Source organism: Ambystoma mexicanum, chromosome 12 (assembly GCF_040938575.1).
Source record: "Ambystoma mexicanum isolate Mex_15411 chromosome 12, UKY_AmexF1_1, whole genome shotgun sequence".
In the NCBI taxonomy this organism is placed as follows: Eukaryota; Metazoa; Chordata; class Amphibia; order Caudata; family Ambystomatidae; genus Ambystoma; species Ambystoma mexicanum.
Genome location: NC_090936.1, coordinates 313,818,734 through 313,833,629, shown reverse-complemented (window position 1 = coordinate 313,833,629; position 14,896 = coordinate 313,818,734).

The window sequence follows — 14,896 nt, the reverse complement described above, 5'->3', positions numbered from 1 at the left end:
TGGAGGCCAGGATCCTAGCAAAGATCTTGGCATCTAAGTTGAGAAGTGAAATGGGTCTGTAAGACCCACAAGCTGCCCGGTCTTTACCAGGTTTAGGTATGACGGTGATGAGGGCCTGTAGGAAAGTCGGGGGGATCGTGTCGTTGCCTCTAATTTGGTTGAACAATTTGGTCAGGGGCTTCACTAAGGTGGACTGGGTCTGTTTATAGAAATCCGCTGTGTAGCCGTCAAGGCCAGGAGCCTTTCCGGCCTTCAGTCTCTTGATGGCTCCCTCCACCTCCTCTTCTGAAATTTCCCCCTCGAGGGCCTCCAAGTCCTGGTCGGTCAGTTTGGGGAGGGGGTGTTCTGCCAGGTAGGAGGCAATGTCCTCCCGAGATTCGCCCGCTTGCCTAGAATAGAGTTTGCTGTAGTACTCAGCAAAGCATTCCGTCACTTCATGCCGGTTCCCATGAACCCTGCCCTCTTCGTCGGTCAACCGGGTAATCCCTCTCTCCACTCTACACCCCCTCGACCTCTGAGCCAGCAGAGTGCCTACCCTGTCGCCCTGTTCGTAGTATCTCTGTTTGGTATATCGCATCCTCTTAACCACCTCCCCTATGAGAACCGTATGGAGCTCCTGTCTTTTGCCCTGCATCTCGTCCAATAGTGCCCTCCGGTCCACTCCCGGGACTCCCAGTCTGGCCCGCAAGATCTGCAGCTCCCCTCGGAGTCTGCTCTCGATCAGGCCCCTCTCTCTTTTACGCCTCGAGCCCTCCGCTATGAGGAGGCCTCTGAAGGTGGCCTTCCCCGCTTCCCATACCATGGACATGTCCGTCTCCCCCGTGTCATTTGTCTCGAAGTAGGCCAGCATTTCCTGCTTCATGAACTCACGGAATACTGGATCCCTAAGGAGCGTGTCGTTGCACCGCCATCGAGCCGATCTCGGGGCGATGGGCAGGGACCAGTTAGCTATAAGTAGTTCATGGTCCGACCACGTTATGGTCTCGACTTTTGGTTGGGTCATCGCCCCATCTCCCTCCTCTGAGGCCAACAGAAGGTCGATTCTGGTGTAGGTGCAGTGCGGGGGAGAAAAGAATGTGTAACCACCCTGGGCCGGGTACGCCTTGCGCCAAACATCTACCCAGTAGTGATCCTTCAAGAGGTTCTGCAAGGCCAGGTTATCCCTCGTGATCCCCTTGGGTACCCCACCTCTGGCGGACCACCAGTCCAGTTGGGGGTCGGCTATGAGATTAAAATCACCCCCGAGAATCATGGCCCCCTCGGCCCATTCATCCATGACACCAAAGATCCGTGTGAGGAACTCCACCTGGCCCGTGTTGGGCGCGTATACGGTGGCGAGAGTAACTCGCTGCCCCTCGCAAAGCCCCTTGACACCCAGAAATCGACCCCCAAACCCCCTCTTGGTTTCCACCCCCGTTAGTTGGAGAGCCCTTCCCAGGAGAATGCCCACCCCCTCCTTCTTCGAGGTCGGGTGTGAAGCCCAATAGTTGCTACCGATGTCTTTCCCCTTGATTCTGGATTCCCTCCCGCGCTTATAATGTGTTTCCTGTAGAAATAGGACCGTCAGGTGTTGTTTTCGGAACATGTTGCCCGTGAGGGATCTTTTATTTTGAGAGTTTAGACCCTTGACATTTAACGTGCCCACCTTCCCTTCAATCGTTGTCATCATACCGTGTGCGTATTCTGAACCCCTCGTGGTGATTGAATTTTAGTGCCCCTTGCCAAGCGTATTCTTGCGGTCTGAACTGAATTTCCCCCTGAGTCCCCCAAACTACCCCGTTATCCCCCCATCCCCTCCCCCCTTGCAACTGACCCCCCTCCCCGTGTCTTCCCTCCCCCCTCCCCACCCTTGTACCTTGAGGCATCCGTCCACTCTCCCCAACATGTGTTGGGGCCGGTCAACGAACCACCAAGGACTCCAACCCCAGCCCCGGGGTTTTCGTGTGTCTGGAGAGTCCCAGATCGCAAGTCCGATTCAGGTCGGCCCCTGCAGGCCTTCGGTGCACTTAACCGAGACAAAAACCAGAGACCCCGCCCGGGCCCTCAACCCACAACCAGAAACCCAAACGCGGGGCAACACAAATAAACAGTTAACTTTTTAACATAATGGTCTGCCGACCCAAGGTCCGGTGGGCCAAACGCGACACCGCCGCGGTGTCCGTTCAAGGCAGTTCGTGGGCCCGGGGCCTCCTGCGTCCGTACCCTGAATCGTCTCTCACCTCATGATTTTCTCTCCTTCCAATCGAACGTCATTTTCATGAGTCAGTGTGATTTTCCGGGTTCATCGACGGGTGTCTGGTTTTCCGGAACTTTCGGGCCCCCTTGACCTTAGATTTCCCACTGTGATTTCCTGGGCCGTCGGGACCCCTAGGGGGGTCCCGTGGTCCTCCCTCCTGGGCGCCCGAATGGCCCGCCTGGTCGTTCACCAGATCGTCCGTGGCTCTTCGTATGTCCTCCTCCGACACCAGGTGGTGTTTCTCACCTAGCCACTCAAACTCCAAATAGAAGGGGTGACCCCACCGATATCGGACTCCTTTTCCCTGCAACCATCTTGTGAGTGTGCCGCATTTCCTCCTCATTGACAGGGTTAGGGCCGAGAGGTCTTGGAAGATGGATACCTTTGAATCACCGTACTGTATGGTGCCAAGATGTCTCGCCTTTTCCAGGATTCTGATCTTGTCCCTGTAGTAGTGCAGCCGAACCAGAACCGAGCGTGGGCCTCTGCCTCCCCCCCCCGCTCGGTGCACCCTGTCGAAGTTGGTCGCCCCCACGTCTTCCGTTCCCAGGGCGATCCTCACGATATCGTGCACTTTGCCTTCAAGTCCTTGTACGGATTCGCCCTCAGATTCCATCAGGCCAAAGATTCGAAGGTTGTTCCTCCTCTCCCTATTTTCCATGTCGTCAACCTTGAACCGAAGCTCTTCCTCGCGCCTTTCCATGTCTCGGAGTCTCATGTCCATTTGGGTTTCGAGGAGTGTCGCCGAAAGTTGGTTATTCTCGACGCCCTCCACGCGGTCTTCTAGGGTGGCGACCTTGGTGGTGAGGTCGGCCAGTTTGGCCCCCATGTCTGTCCTCATACCTCGTATCTCCTCCAGAATCGTTTGGATGTTGTTCTGGATAGCCCCCAGATCCGGGGGTGGGACGGTGGGGCTACCGGCGGCCATGGTCCTTTCTTTGGGAACAAACTGATATTTCAGCAAGTTCTCTCTCCAGTTCATGAGGGGTTCGTGTCGGCCAGTTTACGACGGACGCCGCCTTTCTCCGGGTCAGGCCGGGCCTCGGGCACCAGAGGCGCCGGGCGTGCGTTCCCTGTGTGGGTGGACGGTTTTCTTCAAGTCGGAGGATGCCCAGGGGAGGAAGCGCCGCGGGCTCACCCTCTCGGGCCTATTCGTGGGCGGCGCGGCTCGTGCTGTCTCCTGCGCCACTCCGCGCCAGGTCGTGGGGGAGGGGCAGCCGATATCGCCTTGGTCCGTGTAACTCCGCACAGGAGCGTCGGATCGGAACCAAAGTTGGACCCAGGTGGGGGCCACAGGCTTCCACGTCTTTTTGGGGGGGGTCGCGTAGTATATGGGACCCTCGTTTCGCCGATAAATCGTGATTCACCCGGGGCTGGGTGCGGAGCTCGACGTTCAGGCGTCCATCCTGCCCGCGCCCCCTGGTGGCCTCGCACAAGGAGTCTTTTAAGCCATTGAAGGCCTTCTCACACTCGTCGGTCCAAGTTATCTTCTTGGGTTTCTTCGGAGTTGTGAGGGCAGTCAGAGGGGCAGCTATGGTGCCATAGTCTGCCACAAAATTGCAGTAATACCCCGTGAGTCCTAAGAAGGCTCTCACTTGGGTTTGCGTATTGGGGGTAGGCCAGTCTTGTACTGCTTGTACTTTACTGGGAAGAGGCTGTATCCTCCCTCCACCTATTTCATGTCCAAGGTAAACCACTGAGCCTTGTCCAATCTGGCATTTACTAGCCTTTATGGTCAGGTGTGCTTTCTGAAGAGCCTGGAGCACAATCCCGAGGTGTTTCACATGGTCTTCCCAGGTGGCACTGAAAACTGCTATATCGTCCAGATATACAAGACAGAATTCGTCCAACCCATTCAACACATGATTCACAAGCCTCTGGAAAGTGGCAGGTGCATTCTTCAACCCGAACGGCATTACCCGGAATTGGTAAAGGCCGTCTGGAGTAGAAAATGCTGTCTTCTCCTTGGCATGTTCTGCTAAAGCTATTTGCCAATAGCCAGCAGTGAGGTCAAACGTGCTGAGGTACTTGGAGGCACCCAAAGTATCCACCAGCTCATCTGTTCGAGGCAAGGGGTGTGCATCTGTCTTGGTGACAGCATTCAGAGCCCTGTAATCCACGCAGAACCTCAATTCAGAAGTGCCTGCCTTTGGAACCAAAACCACAGGGCTGGACCAAGGACTACTAGAGGGTTCAATCACCCCAAGGTCTAACATCTTGTTGACCTCGGTCTTAATATAAGACCGTACTTTGTCTGACATCCTGTATCCCCTACTTTTGGTAGGTACACTGTCTCCTGTGTCTATGTTATGTTTGCACCAAGGTGTCAAACCAGGCGACTGTGAAAACAGGTGGGAAAACTGCCTAAGCAAACTTTTCACCTCAGCCTGCTGATCAGAAGTCAGGTGAGGGGCCACTTGGACACCCTCAAAGGAGCTATCTGAAGGACCGCTTTGGAACAGGTCGGGGAGAGGTTCAGACTCCTCTTCCTCAACATCTGAAGCCAGTAGCAGTGCTGCGATTTCGACTCTTGGGACGAAAGCCTTCAGCCTATTCACATGAAACACTTTTGGAGCCTGTCCAGGCCTTCCAAGGTCCACTAAATAGTTAACCTCACCCAGGGGCTCCACCACTGTGTAAGGGCCTGACCATTTGTCCTGTAAAGCTCGAGGCCTTATGGGATTCATGATCAGGACTTGCTGACCAGGTGTAAAGTTGATGAGGGAAGCTTTCTGGTCGTACCAATGTTTCACCAGCGCTTGTCCTGCCTTCAATTTATCACTAGCCAAGCCCATCAGAAGTGCCATCCGTTTTCTGAGCCCTAGCACATAATCAACTACGTTGGTAGTAACAGGGGGAGTGGGCATCTCCCATCCCTCTTTGACGATGGCTAAGGGTCCCCGTACGGGATGACCGAACAGAAGTTCGAAGGGGCTGAAGCCAACACCCTCCTGTGGTACCTCTCGGTAGGCAAACAGTAAGCATGGTAAAGGAAGATCCCATTTTCTTCTCTGAGGTTCCTCCAGAGCCCCAATCATGCCCTTTAACGTTCTGTTGAAACGTTCCACCAGACCATTGGTCTGGGGGTGGTATGCAGAAGAGAACTTGTAGGTGACCCCACATTCTTTCCACATAGCCTGCATATACTTCGACATAAAGTTGCTGCCACGATCCGACACAACTTCTTTAGGGAAGCCAACCCTAGTAAATATGCCAAGTAAAGCTTTTGCAACTGACTTGGCAGTTACAGTTTTCAATGGGATGGCCTCAGGATATCTGGTTGCATGGTCGACCAGCACCAGGATAAACCTATTGCCCGAGGATGTTTGCGGGTCAAGGGGACCAACGATGTCGATCCCTACCCTTTCAAATGGTACCCCCACAACTGGGAGCGGTACCAACGGAGCTTGGATTGTCGCGCCAACCTTACCAGACAACTGGCAGGAGGCACAACTCCTGCAGTGACTTTCTACTTGCACCCCCATCTTGGGCCAGTAGAAGTGCATGGATAACCTTTGCTTGGTCCTCTTCATACCAAGGTGACCAGCAAGGGGAACTTCATGTGCCAACTGCAGGAGGAAGGGCCTAACAGCAAGGGGAACCACCAACCTCCTATGGTCTCCTTCTGTAGACTCTGTGGGCTCACTCTACAGGAGTCCACCTTCCCAATAAATCCTATGCGTCCCAGGAGGTTCACCCTCAAGCTGGGAGCAGGCCTGTCTCCTTAGGCCTTCCAGAGATGGGCACTCACGTTGGCCTTTACTGAATTCGTCCCTATCAGGACCTCCTTCAACTAACAAGTCTTTTAGTTCAGGATGATCGTTGGGGTGAAATACTTCAGGCATCGCCACCTCCTCGTCAGGCCCGGGCGATTGACCAACTTCCTCCACTGCAGTGGTAGGCGAGCTCGGGGGAATATTCTGTTTCCCTCGTCTTGACTTGTTGACTCCTTTCGCCTTGGGTTTCCCCTTCGGCTGGGGCAGCGTATTGGTCTTGGCCAATGCTGCCCGTGCTTGAGACCGTGTGTAGGGTCTTTCGGCAGTGTCTCCTACGAGCCCTAAAGCTCTGAGATCATTACCTAACAAGACCTTTCCCGGGACGTTTCTCTGAATGCTCACTGGAATCCTGACTGCTGTACCATTTAAAGTAAGATTTACAGGTATTACTGGGAACATACGGAGTGGGCCGTCAACCAACTTAGTGGGCATCAGAGTAGCTCTGGAAACTTCCTCTGAGTCTACCAAGGTAGAATCCACTACAGTGCGACTGCACCCACTATCCCTATGAGCTGGAGTATCTACTCCATTGATCAGCACACTGTCTTTAAAGTAGTGCTTGGTATTATCCAGAATCCTAGCATAAGCCTCTGCGACTTTAGGCTCCCAGGAACCCAGGGAAACTAAAACTACCTCAGCCTCTATCCCGATGGGAAATGAGTCTGAGGAGAAGGATGCTCCTGTAATCTCTTCTTCCTCATAGGAGGAGAAGGCCAGATTAGCGGAGTGGACCCCCAAAGGTCTAACCTTACACCAGGGATCCCCCTTCACATGGTCAGTTGCTCCACAAGCAAAACAAGATCCATTGGGTCTATTTACATAGGGAGGCTTATTGTAACCAGAGTTCTGTTTCGGAGGCTGACCTCCACTACCCTGTGAGTTCTCTCGTGTCTTACCCTTATTTTTCTTTTTGTGGTCCTTATGAGAAGAAGATTTATCAGATTCTCCACCCTCCACATCTTTGGACTTTTTCCCTTCCTCCTGCTTACCAGGATGAGTTTTGTCCTTATGGGACACTCGATGTGACACCCATAAGTCAGCTGCAATGGCCAGCTTCTTAGGATCTATCTCTTTCGAATCGGCCAAATGCTGCTTAAGCTCCGGGGAAGAAGATGCAAAAATGTGTTCCAGCATGACAAGATTTATCATGCCTTCGAAGGTAGAAACCTTATAACCTTCGACCCAGCCAGTTAAGTTTTTCAAGGACTCAGTGACATAAGATACCCAAGTACCACCTTCCTTTTTCTTATACTCTCTGAAACATTTCAAATATTGGGCCGGAGTCTTCCCAAACTTTAAAATGAGAGTTTGCTTTAACATTGCGAAATCAGCTCGCTCAGCCTTCGACATTTCCATAATGGCACTACAGCCAGAATGGGGCAGTCTGCTGAGTAACCAGGCAATCTTATCAGCATTGTCAACTTGTTGAACTTCGCATGCATACTCAAACGCATTCAGCCAGTCCATAATGTCATTCCTTTCTTCATACACACTGAGCAGATCTTTTGGAAACCGTGGATGAGAGGAGGCCCCAGACCCATGTCCAGGACCCTTGGACCCATTTGCAACCTGAAGCTTGGCCAGTTCCAACTGGTGATCCCTGTCTTTTTGTTTTTCTGCCTGTTCGATTTTTAGTTTGGCTATGCTGAATTCAAGCTCCTGCTGCCTAAACCGCAGCTCTTGCTTCTTGAATTCAAGCATAGCCTCCCCACCAGCACTGGCAGAGGAAACATTAGACATATCGTCCTCCCTGTCCTCGTGGTCGCGATGGATCAGTGCAGCGGCAGAACCGTTGGTTCTACCAGTGAGAGCAGCCCCACCTCCTTCCGCACTGTCCTCAGAAGTTATAGCGTCAAGCTGCGCTTCTTGCCACGCCACGATTCTTTGGATCATTTCCAATTTCGTGCCTTGAGAGGAAACACCTCTCTCCGCACACATCTTTTTCAATGTTTCTGATTTGGAAGCATTTAAAGTTAACAAGGTATTTGTTTCCATACTGTTAGATAGGACTATGGCCTTTTTAAAGTTATACTACAACAATTCACTACGTGTCCTGGTTGGAATAACCTGAAATGCCTTAGTTCGTGCGCAACACTGGATACCTTCAGTCGTATCCCACCGCTGTACACCAATTTGTTAAGACGGATTTCTGAACTCTTTCCTGGTGGCGCAGAAGTTCAGAAGGCCAACCTAATTACTTGGAACAGGGTAACCTCTGGACGAGCCAGACCAATCAAGGTAGCGATCGCGGCGGTCAAGACTAGATCTCAAGAGGGGTGAGGGTGACTGAAAGCCCGCAATGAGCACACAAAGCAAGATCACTTACAAACTACTCCAAACAGTTGTTATATTAAAAATATATACACATTTATTCCAAGGCCTTTAAAACAATGACTGTAGCGAGAAAATCACAATATAACGATAGTAAACCAACACATACCATATCAACACAATATATATACAAATACGACAGTCTCAAGCGTTAGATGCACGAAATGTGTAGTCCACCTAAAAGGGAGGGAAAACAGGCAGTGCGCAATAATGCTTAGGCCCAGTTCGCCTTCAGATGCACCTAACTAGATGGAAGTCCGAGCCCTGCGAAGAGTGGAGCCTTGTGCTCAAAAGTACCTGCACGCGCTGGTGCCAACGGGCAAAAGGAGAAGCTCTTCGAGAGGAATCAGGCAGTTCAGTTTAGTGCACAAAAGAAGAAGAACACGTTCCGCGACTCAAGTGCAGCCTCCACAGTGGGCAGAAGCAGAGCGCGAGTACGGAAAAGGGTGCTGTTTGACACAGTGGGGAAAAGCAATGGGCTCCTGCAGGAGGGCGACCAGATCCTAGCTATGCTACTCACCGGTCCCTGATGCAAGCAGACCCAGGCTTCTCCGCGTCCGTTTCAGTAGCTGGCAGGTTCAGAAGAGCAGGGAACGCCTCGTTGTCGTGTTGAGTAAAAAGACGTCCCAATCGAAGAAACCCGCACAGTATGTTACCACAGCAGGGCAACGGAGCGGCCGTGTGTATCTGAACCAAATGTACACTACTCACTTCAGACCTGGGAATGCCAAGTGTACGAAGCGTGTGAGAGTGACAAGGACTCGAAATACTACACAACCTGGCGGCGGTTACAGAGCAAGACTCCCGTGTAAGCTGGTTAGTCAGCTGGATGGCCCAGAGACGCTTCCGAAGGCTTACTGGCAGGAGATGGTGAAGATGCCGAGAATAGCTGTTCCCGCTATTCCAAGGGTCGAAGTACCAGTACAGGCCTTCTGGCTCGATCAAAGGTGAAAAGGGTTTCACAAGGCGACAGCAGTGCAGAGGAGAAGTCCTTCAGCGGGTCACCAGCGATTCCTCGGCGCAGCCTCTTGGTTGCAGGATACTTGGCTCCTGTATTCCTTCGTTCGTGAGAACTCAGGAGATCGACCTGGTAGTGGTGTTTCCAGCCCCCTCTTATCCACGGTTCCCTTTGCGCCAAAACGGAGGGGACCCAATGGGAGATCCGCTCATCAACACTCACACCATTCGTGGACCAATCACGGACCACGGTGGTCCCAGGCATTCACACCACCCTAGACTCTCTGGCACCCAGGATGTGTATTGGGACCAGACATCCCAGCCCACATCCTGGAGGCACACACAAGACATGTAGAAGCCAGCGAAAGCATCTGTGTTTCGCGGGAAAGTACATGCCCAAATAAGGAAGGCCCCGGGTCGGCTCGTCCTGGGGAAGGTGAAGGGAGCAAGATGGTCAGCGGACAGGACAAAGGAGCCTCGTGGTCTGGCCATTTTGGGAGCCAGGCCACCATTTTGGGTTAAGCGCGAGAAACGCGCTTAGAACGCCAAAAGGAGCTCAAAACACAAGAAACGATCGCTGCCACCACTTCCGTCCCAGAATCACTTGCACCGATCAGATACAATCCTAAACGAGTATCTAGGGCCTGTAGAAGGCTAGAGACCCAAGAGAGCTGTAACTTAGTTTACAGTGCCCTCTTGTGTCATGTTGCACGACAGCCGCAACATGATAAAAGAAACTACGGGAAACAGCGTTCCCCGGTACTGACTGTCTTAAGGGCATGTCAGTTTCCCCGTAAGAAAGGAGTGAAAGCCCAGAGGAGTGCAGCAGAAGGCTGCACTTCTCTGGCAAAGTCAAGAACAAGGTGAAAAACAACAGCAAAAAGTTTAGGGGTTGCCACATGGAAGGAAAATTACATACAATTACGAAATCTTTCCTAACACTGCTCATAGCAGCTGGACGCTCACCGTCCCTGCTCCTGCTCCAGTCCTCAACCGCGCCTGCCAGCATCCTGGAAACACCTAAGGATAGAAAAGGGAAGAAGAAAACAGGTGAAAACAAACATTACCTGTTAAAGCTGCATTCCGGATTCAGCGCGCCAACGTTCCTGCAAAAAGACATCATTTTAAAAACTCACCGCGTCGCATACATCTCGGCGCACTTCTCTTACCTGCACGTGGCTTCTTCGGCTCTGCGACGCCCATCCGGATCTCCTGCAGCATTCCAGCACCTACGGGGAGATGAAGAGAAGAAAGCAAGGTGAGAAGGGGAAAATAACCAAGAAGCACTTACCCGCCAAGCTAATTCTTCTTACCTTCGGGTCGATGCCATTCCTTGGGCATTTCAGCACCCGGCCCCTATGGGGAAAAAGCAAACATCACATTAGTGAATGCAAGAACCGTAGCAAACAAACTATTTTAAACTTACCTGCTTCCAGGTCGGACTCAGCTTCTGCTTTGTACCGGCTCCATTTCTTCCGCATTCTCGAACTCCGGCCCCTAAGGAAAAAGAGACAGGAAAAGACAGTAGTGGATTTACACCAAAACTCACCTGAAATCAGGTTTTCGACGGAAACCGCCCTCAGCCTGGAGTCTTCCATTACCTGCAAAAGAGAAGAGGAACAGTTTAGACTCAAGCTTGCCATAAACATTTACAGTACTTACCGGAACAGACAAGCGAACTCGAACTTACTATCCAGTGACGTAACTGGATCCCAACGCGCCCCTGCATCAGAAGCAGGATGGAGAGCTTGCCTTTTCAATCCCTAAGGTGAGTCTCCACAGGGAATTACAGAAGGGTTGCATGGAGGGTGAGAAGGGGAACGGGAGATCAACACAAAACCCGCAGAGTATTAACCCTTCCTTTTCGCTCACAGAAGGGCATTCATCCGAGCCAGACAAGCCGGATTTGGGAACTCAGCCCACTCCATCTTCAGGGTGCTGAACATCTCCTTCGAAGAGGCCACTGCCGTCCAGACCACGCCCGCGCCTCCGTGGGAACCAGGTGAGCGTTACACTCCCACACTCCTTTGTAATTTTGTAAAACCTGGGGTTTCACCCTAAGTAACCAAGGGTAATTCGGATGTGGGCCCCTTGCTCAATGCACTTTCGAGAGGCTCAGCTTAACCTCAATTAGGAGGCCCAACAAGTTTGAAACACGTGTCAGGGGTTGCTGTTTGTACTCTTGTTCAGAGAAGAGTTGCCTAGTATTTTGGTGCTGGACTGCCCTTGTGGGTGGGATCAGACTGATATGCAAATGGATATTTTTCCTTTTTGAAGGGTGCAGTGAGCTAAAACATGGTTGTAGACCCTCCTGAGTGGAAGAAAATCCACACAATAATCCCATGTTCGTTCTTAGTGAAAAGGGCTCCCACACCCCTATGTAATTTTGAAAAACCTGGGGTAACCCAGGATAATCCAGATGTGGACCTCTTGCTCATGGTGCCTTAGAGAGGTTCAGTTTCACCTTACTAAGGAGGCCCAAAGAGGCCAAAACACATGTCTGGGGTTGCTGATGGTACTCTTGTTCAGAGTAGAGTTGCCTAGCACTTCAATGCTGGACTGCCCTGGTGGGTGGGACCAGAATAATATGGATTTGGGGATTCACCCTAAATTACCCAGTGTAATCCAGACGTGGACCCCTTGCTCACTGTGCTTAGAGAGGCACAGCTTCACCCGATTTAGGCTGAAACACATGTGTCTGGAGTTGCTGTTGCTACTATTGTTCAGAGGAGAATTGACTAGCATTTCGGGACTGGATTGTCCAAGTGGGTGGGACCTGATTGATATTAAAATGGATATTGCTTCTCTGTGAAATGTACTTTGAGCTAAAATGTTGTGGTAGACCCTCCAGACTGGAAACCTACCCAGAGATCAAGTTATTTGGCCGTGTTTGATCTCCGTAGAAGGGCTCCAAGACCTTTTGAATATTTGTTAGTGGACTTGGGGATTCAACCTAAGTAACTCTGGGTAATCCAGACGTGGACCACTTGCTCATTGTGCCTTATAGAGGCTCAGCTTCACCTCACTGAGGAGGCCCAACAAGGCCAAAACTTGTGTCAGAGGTTACTGATGGTACTCTTGTTCAGAGGAGAGTTGCCTAGCATTTTGGTGCTGGACTGTCCTATTGGGTGGGACCAGACTGATATGCAAATTGATGTTTCTCCTCTTTGAAGGGTACAGTGAGCTCGAACGTTGTGGTAGACCCTCCTGAATGGAGGAGATTCTATAGAACAGGGCATTCGACCCATGTTTGTTCTCAGTAGAGGGGCTCCTGCACTCCTTTGTACCAGAAAATACCAGTAATAAAAGTATAACATTAGGTAGAATTCCAGAAGGTACCGTTTCCACCTCCATACAATGCAACACCCCTAGCACAAATAATGGATATGCAGGGACGAGCTCCACAATAAGAGAATGATTTGTGAGTCAAAAGAGTAATTTCCTTTTCATCTACGGACCTCATTTGTAGACATAATATTACAGGTAAAGTAATAATGTGTCAGGAGCTGTTCACAGTTGCTCACATTTGGTTTCAAGCAATTGCACTATCCTACACATATATCTAAGCAATGCATTGCTACAGAAATTCAGGAGGACTGCTTCGTCCCCAATCTCCGGGAGCATGTGGACCATTTTGTAGCTAATTGTACTACCTGCCATCTTTACATCAAAAGCAACACTCTCAGAATGTTAAAAGGAGTGTTAACCCACCCGGCAGGGCCCTTTCGAGAGCTTCACATCAGTTATGTCGACATGTTTGTTGGCTAGAAGTAGGATCCTGTGCTCACCCAGACATCATATCGGCAACTACATTTTTGGTCTCAGGGGTATTTCCTTGCTGGGGAATTTGTGAGTTCCTAAAATAAAGTAACAGGGAACACTTTTTTTTTTTTTTTTAATAACATATTTTATTTATTTTATAAACGTAAACATATACATACAAGTTAATAACAAGTCATCGCTCGGGCATACAGGCAATCACTAAGCATAGCTCTTCATGCACATTGCAAGTTTCAGAGTTTTAGGTCCTTCATGAAATGGGTTACTAGGCGTCCAAATTATACATTGTGCAGATGAGTCTTCGCAGGACTCCAAACGTTTATCAAGTCTATTCATGGGTTCGCAGATCCCTACGTGTCTTCCCATTTTTGCCAGATCTTGCGTGCTTTCCCTGTCAAGTCTATTCATGAGTTCGCAGAGCCCTACGTGTCTTCCCATTTTTGCCAGATCTTGCGTGCTTTCCCTGGGCACCCTCTGGTAGTGTATATTCTCATTTCCATTTGCACACAGATATCCACGTCTGTTATCCATTGGTCACATTGAGGGGATAAGGGTGAGCCCCACAACTGGGCCAGATTCCTCTTTATGAGTCCCGTGGTTGTTGCCAGCATGAGTTTCTCATATCGGGGGATGTCTAGGTCGTCATCCATCCCTAGTAATAGCAATTTGGGGTCCATGGGTATTCGTCGGCCGATGACTGCCGATAACCTGTCACAACATTTCTGCCAGAAAATTTGGATTCGTGGGCATTCCCACAAGATGTGAAAAAAGGTCCCCCTCGCCTGTTGGCACCTTAGACAGTTGGGATCAGTTGCTCTCCCCCATTGATGTAAAGCTTCTCTCGGATAGTATACCCTGTGTAGAATTTTGAGTTGGATCAATCTGATTCTAGCCGAGATGGCAATTTCCCTCGGATACATGAGTGCTTTGATCCATTCTTCCGGTTGTATTGGTCCCACATCTCTTTCCCATTTTGCTTTCAGATCTGTAAGTTCCGTTGTGGCGAAAGAGGCTATTGCATTGTACATTGTGGAGGTTATTTTATTATCGATACGATCTACCACGATGTTTCTCTCAATTGGTGTGCAATCTGGAATGTTCGGTGGGTCGATCTCACATGTGATAAGTGCGTGATGTATTTGTCTGTAATGGAAGTGTTCTGTGGGGGGTAGGTTGAATTTGTCCTGCAGGGTCTGGAATGGTATTATTGCTCCATCTTGTATTATGTCTGCTAGCCTTGTTATCCCAGCTGATTCCCAGGTCGCCCATTTTGGGATTTTACTTAGCTCCGGCAGACGTTTGTTACGCCATAGGGGCTGTGCCAGCGTGAGTTTCCCATCCCATCCCAGGTGCTTGTGTGCATCTAGCCATATTTGCGTTCTATGTGCTCTAATCGTGTTGGGGATCATGCGTACCCTACTATTGTAGAGGGTCTCTAATGGGGTGAGCCCGGCACTCATCTGGCTATCCGCTTTAATATGTGGTAGTTCAGGGTTGTTATGCAGGATATCATTTATCACCGGCATCTGGGCTGCCCAATAATATGTTTGTAGGTGGGGCAGTCCTATACCTCCTTCCCATGCGGAACGTTGTAGGGTTTTGAGCGCGATCCGTGGATGCCCTCCACCCCAGAGGAGCTTTCTGAGAGTCTCATCTATTTTTAGGAATTCTATCTTGGGTACATACAGTGGGGCGTTTTGGAGGATGTACACGAATCGTGGCAGAGTGAGCATTTTAAACATTGCCGCCCTTCCTAGCAGGGTGAGGGGTAGGGTCATCCAGTGTTTCACATCATTCGCAAATCTATCTCTGATTG